The sequence below is a fragment of the Magnolia sinica genome, chromosome 13 (assembly GCF_029962835.1).
Source record: "Magnolia sinica isolate HGM2019 chromosome 13, MsV1, whole genome shotgun sequence".
Taxonomy (NCBI): Eukaryota; Viridiplantae; Streptophyta; class Magnoliopsida; order Magnoliales; family Magnoliaceae; genus Magnolia; species Magnolia sinica.
In genome coordinates this window covers 76,597,467-76,607,522 of record NC_080585.1, presented here as the reverse complement: position 1 = coordinate 76,607,522, position 10,056 = coordinate 76,597,467, and positions in this window count along the sequence as shown.

The window sequence follows — 10,056 nt, the reverse complement described above, 5'->3', positions numbered from 1 at the left end:
AGAGTTCATGTGTTGATTTTCTATTACCTTGTGGAGTTCACTTGTATTGTGATTTCTGGGTGAAGTTAGAATTTACTTGTGATTTTCTAATCATCTTTCGGAGTTCTATATGATTTTTGGATTACGTTGAAGTTCACTTATTGATTTTTTAGTCACCTTGAGGAGTTTACATAAAACACAATTTCTAGGTGAAGCTGAAGGTCATGTGTTGATTCATCTGATTATCTTACTATATTCACTCGTATAATGTTTTCTACTACATTTTTATTAATGGTGGAATTACGTTAGCTGGCTATATTCTTTGTGTATATGTTCATTAGCTAGAATTTTATTGTCGAATATATCTCTTTATATATCTTGGGAACTATTTTTAATTTATAAATGTTGGGCATGTAATCTTGGAGGGTATTCCTCATTATGATAATCATTGACGCTATCAAAGCATATCAATTGATGCGGATGTAGAGCAAGTCGACGATGTTCAGTTGGTTGTTGGAAAGGATCAGGTAGTTGAGGAACTAGGCGAGGTCCAAGTGGAGCATATACAGCTCCATTATTAGTTGATAGATTTCCATTTATGCTTTTAATAAACTTTTGATATTTGGTTTGTATAAGTCCTTTCTGGGAACCATATTTGGATTTTTAGTATTAGGTTGGATTGGAAACTTTTACTCAATGCATGGTTTACTTTGCTAATATTTGCTGCCAACTCTAAATGTTGATGAGTTTGTTTGAATTAAGACTTTAGATTTTAAGGTTAATACTAGGGATCTCGAAAAATGAGTACTAAACTCGGGTTATGAAATCTGGAGCGTTACAAGTGCTATGTGGCTAGCGGCAACCAAGTTACTACTGGTACACACTTGGAACTCCTCCTTCAGCAGGACACCTTCCTCACTCGTGTGGAGGCTTTGTTATGAAGGACGTTACATTGTTGTTGCGCACTGTATTTTAATTGGGCTTGATTTTAGGCTTTGATACGGGCTTGGTTTGGGCTTAACTAGGCGAGTTGATTGGGTTGTTGGATTAGGTAGGCTGACCGAATGGGTTGACTCGTCGAGTTGACTTAAGGCTATGGGGTTTTAGGGTTTAGGATTAGATCGACTAGGTTGACTGGGTTGAATTAAGTCAAGATTAGGTTTTAAGACTAGGGTTCCTATAGCTTAAGCCTCTAGGGTTAGGGTTTTTTGTTGACCATCCATTGGTTCAAAATCAATCAGCGTATTGGCCTAGGGTGGGGTGTTTACACTTGACAGAGTGCAAGTCAAGATGGATATTGTTGTGCAGGATGCCTTAGATTTTGTTAATCTGTTGTGCAGAGATGTCCTGATTCAGCTCAATCGAGGTCATTTTCGGTTCAACTAAAAATTGGGTGGATTCTCAGGTTGCACACTATGAAGATTTACACTCTTTCAGTTCAATAAAAAAGTGTGAATCGATTTGGTTCGGTCCGACTGAAGGTATCATCTAGTCCGATCGAAGATGTAATGTCAATTAGCGCAAATCGAGATATTTAAGTCTAAATGTGATTAGGGCTTGTTAATATGAGTGTTTTCTCTCTTAGGGCAAAGGTTTGCAAGGTGAGAGGGGTTCTAAACATTTATCAGAGATTGGGAGATAATTTTCATAAGAGGTTAGGATTTCTTAAGTGTAACACCCTGAACTTTTCAATACCCGAGTATTGAAAGTCCTCGAGTATTACCATGAATTGAACCCATTATGTACACTTATACGATACCTATGTAGCCAACCTAACCCTACATACATCGTCCAATATGAATCAAACCAATTAAGAATGATCTCCATTCATAAATCAAGTCATCCGACCATTGATCATGTGGTCTGATATACGTACTTTCCCTTGACTAAATTGGTGAATAACTCTTTATCCATAATGAGTTAGATGTAAATCCTTTTGTAAGAATTGTTTAGAAATGGGCATAGGACCATGAAGAACCATTAGATTTCACAAAACTCTTAGATCAATAATAATTATGAAAATGCCATTAATATAGACCCCTGAATTCTAGATCACATAGTTTCCATGATCCGTTTCATGTAAAATTTTATACCAGGCCTAATTATCATAAATTAACCATACACATCGAATTTTAGCCCTTAGATCATAGTAAATCAGCTACTTGGCCTCTACATCCGTCCGTACATTTATCAGATTGAGATTTTGACCCGTTCATCTTGTTCACCCTACATGAATATGCTTAACTCACCATTAGAATTATAATATGAGGAACTTACACATGTGAACAAGTCATTTGAATCTAACAGTATACGTGTCATACCCCTAATCACTCTAGAAACACGGCTTATGTCCATCTATTTACGAAACTGACCGTACATCCACTGACATACATGGTTAGAGTGCTAACCATCAACTCCCATTATTTTTAACAAGTCATCTGACCATCCGTCATGTTTGGATCCACCAAATGGGCTACATGAACATCCTGGTACACCGATCATCGCGAAGATCTGAGGGTCTAGGTCTAAACCACCCGGTAACTTATTAATCAGAGGTGTACAAATGTTATTTTGAATTACGGAGTTTGTTAGCCACTAAAGGAGCATCTTGGTTATCCTTGAGAGATCCGGTCCTAAATTTAACCTTTTAAGAGATCTTGAAAAACAACTATTAGTGGTGAATAATAATGATTAGTAGTGAAATTTCATGTCATTTGGACATTGTAATTAGGAGAAACAGACGAGGCAAGTCGTGACAAAGAAGAAGGGCAAATTTATAATTATAAGCCTCAGTTTACAACCAGCATGTGAAATCCATGTAAGTTTTTACGTGTGAGTTTTCACTCGGAGGCTTGCAACATGTGGGCCACTTAGGGCTCAGATCAGGTTCATATTCGAACCCATGACATAAAATAACTTCGTAACCCTTGTAAATGGAGTGGATTGATCACTAAACATCACAGTGGACCCCACCTTTAGTCATTCATAAAACAAAAAAAAAATCTCACGTGTAACTGATTTTCACGATAACATGTTTAACGGCTAACGTAGTCCCCACGTTGGCTGATGGCGTAGTCCACCTAGAACTTGGACCTACTTCAAACTTGGGGCCATGGGACCACATAGAGAGCTGAAATTAGTGGATGGAGCGGATTTCCCAAAAGGTCACCATAGTGGACCCCACCTAATGATGAAAATCAGATCGAAAATATACTCTTTTCGCCCGTTGCAATAGCGAACGATGAAAATGAATATACTGAGAAAACTTAGTTGGAAATTCCAATTACGAAAGATCCCTTGGATCTTAGCCGTTCAAATCTCAGGGGAGGTAAAACTGACCATCCTAAGATTCTAGAAAGCCCGGAGAAAGGCCGGTCATGCTGAGGATTTTCGGATTGGCTAGACGCTCATGCAAATTGCAACAATCCGTTCGCATTTCAAGTTCCACTATGCAAGACAGCCGAACGTGGATCATGACACTAGATCTGAACCATGCAAACCCTTGCAAGAAGACTTCCCGATCGCTTACATGGAGACAGATCGTAAAGATTAGATCGATGGCCAACATTAGAGTGGCAATACGCAAGCCATCTTCCGATCTTTGCCACGCAGCAGAACCGAACTGCGTAAGAGGATGTTGTTGTGTCCTTGTTGCAATGTGTTTTGCGTAAAGATTTCGCAAGAAAGATCTAGAAGACCTCTCGTTTATAAATCCTCTCTCTCAACGCTGGAAAGGACTGTAAACGAGAAAGAAAGAAAGAGACGTGGGAAAGAAGAAGAAGTGAGCTGCTGTCAGGCCTGTCCGAGTCCGGCACAGTCCAGGTTTGGCTGGATGCTCTAGCCTGGGAAGGAGAAAGAGGAAGAAAGGAAAAGGAAAGAAAAGAAAGGAAAGGAAAGAAAAGAAAAGAAAAGAGAAAAGATTAAGGAAAGAAAGAAAGAAAAGGAAAAGGGAAGAGAGAGAGAGAGAGAGAGAGAGAGAGAGAGAGAGAGAGAGAGAGAGATGGTGCGAGGTGTCGACTCACCGAGTCTTAGGACTGAGTCAAGGTCAGGTTCAGGTAAAGTGAGTAATATCTAATGTCTTGATTCAAGTTTTTCTGAGATAGGAAATAGTTAAGCCCTATATTAAGGCTATAAACCTAACTCTAGATTTAATTCTAACCTTGTAAGCTTTGTAGATTTTATGATATAGGGTAAGATTGAATGTGAAGGAATATGCAGGAACACCTTGCCTCGAATGAGGACAATTCGACTTTAAAGGTGAGGGTTTTATTTTTTAAGCTTACGTTAATTTAAGTTGATATATGATCTTGCCCTTTTATGCATTCATGCTATTTTTACTGTGCCTTTTACGTACCTTTTATCTTAATTTAGTTATGCACTTTATCTTGCCTTTACACTTGTCCTGTACATGCCTTTATCTGATCTCAGATTTCTATTACTTTCCCTCTGTTCTCATTTTAATTTGTTATCCTCAACTGCCTTATGAGATTTTTACGTGATATTCATGGCAGAGAGTTTTCCTGAGTTTATGTGAGGCTATGGATACAAGCCTTATTCTTGCCTTTAATCATCATGAGTTGGCCTTAATTACCCTCCTCATGTTCGAGTTGACCTTTGTCACTCACCTCTTATTTGACGTGGTTATTGTTACTCGTAGTTGGCCTTAACTACTCTCCTCACGTTCGAGTTAACCTTTGTCACTCGCCTCTTATTCGAGCTGGTTATTATTACACGCCTTTTTACCTTAAGAGCTTAGCAGGTGTCTTGATTTTCTTAACCTTCCATAGATTAAGTATTACTCCTTGATGCAAGTACTATATTGGGAATCCCTCCCATAGCGACCGATTAATATCGTGGACGTAATGCTCTTTTAGTAGTGGCCTTGGGGCGACACGTAATTCCATGTTTCTTGGGTTGATGGTGTCTTGGTTGGTGTACGTGAGACATTCTGTATACGCAGTACATCAATTCCGAGTTATAGGGGGGTTGGTTGTCGTAAATAGTCGCTCCAATATCTAGGGGCGTATTCTCATTGTTCATGTGTTGTGGCCGTCTTAAGACAACCATGTAAAACCATATTAAGTGTGGGACACGCCAGCGAATATCCGTAGTATAAGATGCGGGTCGAGTTGGATAACTATAATCGTAATCTACATTGTGGCGATCGCTAAGTGTGATACACCGCATATACTTTGCTAAGCATGCATTTCATATAAATTGATTGCCCACTGATCTTCTTGTAGTGTGGAGTACTTGACGTATCAGAACCCTTACATTGTTTTATGAATGTCTTAGATTACTGTTAATCTTAAAGGATAACCATCACTATGAGTAGGGCATTGACCTTCTCTCAACCGTACAATTGATGCAGGTGACGTACAGATTAATGACTTAGCGAACTACTTCCCTATATAAGATTATACGGAGGAATGAAAAGATAGATTTATGATTTAGTTTTATACTTCCGCTGCGAACTCGATGATTGTACTAAGTTTCTATTGAGAAAGCCTTTGATTATTCTTTTTACATTGATGAAATATAATCAATACAGTTGATTTCGTCCCTGTGAATGTTACCTTCATAAATATAACTGAATGTGATCCAAATGAAAAAAATATATTTGTGTGATTTTTAAATGTTTTCAAGTTTATACATTATTAACACCCGGTTTTCTCGGGCACGAGTATGAACTCTGGCTGTGAAATCTTGGGATATTACATTATGTGTGCATCACAAGGAGAGATTAGAGTTTCATCTGTAAATGAGAAGGTGAGTGGGGTAATCTCTAAGGCTTTGATTATAGTGGATTTTTATCGCTTTGTGCCGTGATTTTTTTCCCACAAAGGATTTTGCACATAAATATCTTGTGTTCTGTCATTACATGATTTATTGTTTGGTTATTCTGCTTTATTCTAATGTTTTATCATCATTAAATGTGCTTTCATAAAGCGCATAAATTAACGGTAGTATTAGATCTGAATTTCTAATGCTTAGGGTTGATTTGTGTTTGTTGAGGGGTCTAAATTTAAACATCTCTTTTAAGTTTTTTTGTATATTTTTATAGCCTTAATGGGGCTTTTATAATGATATACAAACCATATATAGAAAAGAATCATTAATGACACCACGATGGTAAGCAAGAAAGTGAGGAGAAATCTCAAGAATCGATGACCTAAATAAACAGCTCTGATTCTATGATAACAGAGGGAATTCTAGAAATTTTGGAGAATTCTCCTTTGAGTTTTTTCATATATTAATCAGGCTTTTATAATAATATACAAAATATGTGTAGAAAAGAATCATTAATGATAAAATTTATATGCATAGTAAGAGATAATTTACTATCAGTCATTACATATGAATCTGTCTTAATGTAAGATTAGTGGCCTATAATAAAATCTACAATGCCCTTAAACATTGTGGATGAAACACATATGTGGGCTCCACAACATTACATACAACTGAACATCCACGGAGCAATTGGTATCCAAAACATGTTGAATGGGTTAAAGGCCATTCTCACACGATGGAGCATCGTAACCACCAAACATGGATTGCATCCTGCCCTTGTATAGACAGATTACTATCCAAGTAGATTTGTGGAGGAGCCCACCGTGATTATTTGTTTATCTACACTACTCATCCTTTTTCTCGAATCATTTTAATGTATAAGCCCAGGAATAAGGTAGATCGAATGCTCAAGTGGACCACACTAAATTGGGCACTTGAGTTGCATTAAATGCATAAAGCATACTGTCTGATTTTCCATGATACATGTAAATTGCAGGTAAATAAGTAATTATTACTTTTTCACCTTGTTTAAAAATGGGTGAGTAATTCCACCTTAAAAATTGGTCCAAAAATGTTGACTTAAATTTTTAGGGCCCACTGTAATGTATATGATATATCCGTGTTGTTCATTTATTTTGTTAGAATATTTTAAAGCATTGGCCAAAAAATAAGGTAGATCCAACACTCAATTGACCCACACCAAGGGAAACAATGGCCTTAATTCATCCACAGTTGAAAGTTGGCTCCTTCACTGGGCCGTCATTGAGGTTTATTCATCATGTAACCCATTTATAGGGTCACACGGACATGGATAAGGGAAAAACACAAATATCAGCTTGATCCAAAACTTCTAGGTCCCAAGAAGTTTTAATGTTAAGCTTTAGATTCCCACAGTTTCGTGTGGTGTGGTCTGCTTGATCTTTGGAGCTGCCTCATTTTCAGAATCATGCCCTAAATTCAGCTGCCATAATGAATGGGCGGTGTGGATAAGCCACACACATATCATGGTAGGCCTCACATTTATTTTGCAAAATTTTCAATTTCAGTATTTAAAAAGTCAGCCATCAAATCAGCATCAGGAAAGATGAAATCGTTACCTAGATCAATAATAATTACTCATTTATAAGGTAGTTACAGTTCAGCCCGGAAATCAAACAGGCCCAAAAGGGGAGTTGCATTAATTTCAAGAGTTATATGTGGTGTGGTCCACTGGAGCATTGGACCTGCCTCATTCTTGGGCTTATACCTTAAAATGATGATCCGAAAATAGGGATGGACGGCATGGATAAACAGATACCTCACGGTGGGCCCCTCCATGGATCTGCCGAGGGCAGGATCGCAATCGCCGTTCGTTACTACCCTGTGAATTATTCATATGCATCGAAACAGGTGACTTTTCAAATTGCATCCAAATAAATTACGTACAATGAAGTTAAATTTCAGGGCATGTAATGCATGGGTTAGTTGATTACACTACCCTGAAATATCAGTTTTTTTTTGTTTTTTTGTTAGCTTGTTAGTACAAGCTCATGTCAGTACACACACTCCATGTTAGCCACCGCAGCTAGGGATCGATACCAAGACCTCAAGTGTTGAAACGAGGTATCTCCACTCAGTCTACCAGTTGAGCTTTGGATCCGGGTGTACCCTGAAATATCAGCTTGATCCAAAGCTCATGTGGGCCCCCAAGCTTAAAATATCAGCTTGATCTGAAACTTATGTAGCTTCAAAGGCTTCAACAACTCCCGTTTAATCTCAATTGCTTCATGTACTATGCTCCACTTGAGCTTTGAATGTGACTCATGTTGTAGATCATGTCCTAAAATAAGCTGGAGAGACTACTTATAGAGTGGATACAACACAGAGAAATTTCAAACTGTGCGATCAGTATATGGCCCACAACCTTTTTAAGCCCACTCGCTTTTTACCTTCCAAGAATACTCCCCAGCTGTACGGCCGCATTTCTCAGGTCGAAAATGCCCCTGCTTTCCTTCCTGAGGCGGATCGCCTGGTGCTCGAATACGAGCGTTTACGCTCCTCGAGCTCCGAGTTGTACGAACGGTTCAAAAGATATCACCGTTGCATGGCCCCACAGTTATGTATTTATTTATGAGTCCGGATCCTCTGTTATCAAGTCAACAGAGAATTCCTGATACCCTAATTCTCATTGGTCCACGTCACCACTCACTAAAAAAATAAAAATAATAAAAAACAGCTTCTAACGCCAAACCATTAGGGTAACAGGAATTCTCTGTTGTCCTGATAACAGAGGATCCTGACTCCTTATTATATCCACAACGTTCATCCATATTTCGAGATCATTTCCGAGCATTATAAAAGAAAAAAATCATACCCAAAGATCATCTGGACTACACCACAACGAGCAGCGGGAAAATTGATTTTCACCGTTAAAAATTTTGTAGGGCCCACCATAACATATATTTTCGATCCAATCTATTCATAAGGAAACAAATTTCATAATGATCGAAAACTTCTGTGACAAATGAAAGGATTTCAATGGTAGACGTTCAACCTTCCACTGCCTTTTACGGTGTGGTCCACTTGAGCTAGATCTGACTAATTTTTAGTCTCAAGCCTTAATACGAGTTCGCCAAATAGATGGACGGTTTGGATATAATACATACATCATAATGGGACCCATAAACAGCGATGGAATTACAACAGGAAAAAAAAAAAAACAGCCTTGATCCGGTCGACCGTGTCGTCGACCCCGACTCGCTGTCCCACTGACCCGGAAACCCGGTCAACCCCAACTCACTATTCCACATTGTAATTTTTATTTTTATTTATTTTTTATTTTTACGTGCAGAACTTTTCTCCCTTACATTTTTCTCAAATACATAATTACGTAAACATGTATATATAAGTGTATAAAAATATTTTTCTATCTCTTAATTCATTTCTTTGTCTATTTATTTAACAAGCATATCTCTTAAACTAGAATGAGTTACTTAACGTAACATATATGATTTTGGGGTAGGAGAAGCTACTTTAGCTAACCAACATAGTAATTCTCCAAGAATCCATCGGGTTGATGGTTAAAAATCCACTTCACGGTTAATTCACTTCACTTTATGGCCATTTCCATGCACTTCGCGGTCAATTGACTTAACTTCACCGTCATTTCCATGCATTTCACGATCATTCCCGGTGATTCCGTGTTGATTAACGGTCAATTCGACGCACTTCACGGTCAATTCACTTCACTTCACGGCCATTTCCACGCACTTCGCGGTCATTTCACTTCACTGTACCGTCATTTCCATGCATTTCACGGTCATTCCCGGTGATTCCGTGTTGATTCACGGTCAATTCGATGCACTTCACGGTCAATTCACTTCACTTCACGACTATTTCCACGCACTTTGCGGTTAATTCACTTCACTTCACCGTCATTTCCGTGCAATTCACGGTCATTCCCGGCGATTCCGCGTTCATTCACTGTCAATTCGACTCACCTCACGGTCAATTCACTTCACTTCACGGCCATTTCCACGCACTTCGCAGTCAATTCACTTCACTTCACGCCCATTTCCATGAATTTCATGGTCATTCTCGGCAATTCTGTGTTGATTCATGGTCAATTCGACGCACTTTACGGCGGTCAATTCACTTCACTTCACGGCCATTTCCACGCACTTCGCGGTCATTCACTTCACTTCGCCGTCATTTCCATGCATTTCACGGTCATTCTCGGCGATTCCGTGTTGATACACGGTCAATTCGACGCACTTCACGATCAATTCACTTCACTTCACGGCCATT